This window comes from Anneissia japonica, unplaced genomic scaffold (assembly GCF_011630105.1).
Source record: "Anneissia japonica isolate Jap-2015-1 unplaced genomic scaffold, ASM1163010v1 scaffold1726_len428862_cov177, whole genome shotgun sequence".
In the NCBI taxonomy this organism is placed as follows: Eukaryota; Metazoa; Echinodermata; class Crinoidea; order Comatulida; family Comatulidae; genus Anneissia; species Anneissia japonica.
The window spans coordinates 298648-300341 of NW_022710671.1; positions in this window are offsets into that span (position 1 = coordinate 298648).

Below are 1694 nucleotides of genomic sequence, written 5' to 3' on the forward strand. Positions count from 1 at the left end.
GACAATTGCATAAACCGTTAATTTCATATTTTTGCAGGAATCAATGTGATATTTATTAATTAAGTGATTAAAATTTAACTAGGTTTATATTTTACAAATACTTATTTCCGCATTTCAAATAAATACGTTCTTTAAAAGTAAGAAAATAATCGGCTATGTAACAGTATTTATTATCGCAGTGTTTACTAACTCTTTGATATAGAAAATTTTATTTTTTCTATACCGACAGTATTTTGAATATAACTACCGTATGTTTCCTTAAAGTATTTTGAGTTTCTTTTTTCTAATTATTATATTTGTTTAGATTGTTTTTGTTATATTCTTTCTGTTTTGATTGTATCTGAGGATATCATAGACCTTACTACATATTTTAAAATGTTATAATAGATCTTATGAATACATTTCATTTTTGCGGTATAATAACTTGCTTTTACTCTTTCCACTCACATCATCATCATCATTACCATCACCGTCATTGTCGTCAACTTCGCCAACATCATCACCATCACTATGTCTGTCAATATAATCATAATCACTACCATAGTCATTATCATCACCCTTTGAAGCATCATAATCACCTCCACCATCATACTCACTTTGATTTCCATCATCACTACCATAGTCACTATCATCAACATTCATCTAATAGTTGTCTTCACCAACATCATTACCATCACTATGGTTGTCAAAATAATCATAATCACTACCACATTTGTAGTATCCTAATAACATATAACATTATCCTCACTTTGATCACCATCATCAATATCATAGTCACTATCATCAATATCCATCATAGTTATCATCTTCGTTAGTATTATCATCACCAACAGCAACATCCTCATCATCACCACTGATACTTCGCATAATCTATCAATATATTTGATTATTTTCTGAACATCATCATCATCAACAGTATCATCGCCAACGTCATCATGGTCGTCTTCACCAATGTAACCAGCTTAAATTATGATTCTACCCCTCTGAAACTATAAGAATTTTCGGACCGTAGTATATCTGTAACTTATTATCAGTTTTTGTTCCTGTTGTTGTTATGTATCTGCTCCACTCCAGCTCCAGCTCCAGCATACAATATAAATTCAAATAATGAGAGAGTCATACAATTTTGTTTCAGCAATAAAAAAGAATAGCTTTTCATTTATTTTGTTTTTATAAAACATTTATGATCGTAGGAAACGTCTATCCTACAAACCCTACAAAAGTAATTATCGCATCTATGACCCTTACGAAGAATACGGTTACATGTTTTACACGATTTAATTTTTTAACAAGTTGATGTTTTATCCCGTTTTATGGTTGTTTTATGATTATTAAAGCATTGCTGATTTTTAAAAAGTCTGTTACAGTCTACACATTCTACAGAGTAATCAGAATTAACAGAGGCTGTAAAATCATTAGATTTACATAAATTACACACATATTCACATGTATGTTTAAACTTGTTATTATACCCTTTTAAACATTTGTTGCATAAATACCTAATTAAAAAAAAAAGCCGTGATACTAGAAATCAAATGAAAATGATTATCATGAAGATATAAATAGATTTGCTTTTGTTTGAATTCCCCACTAAATATAACAGTATTTAAATTATCTTTAGAAATAACAATGAGTTGATAATTGGGAATACTCGTCTGAAACGCTTTCAATTCGTTAATGCCACAAGGTCCCTC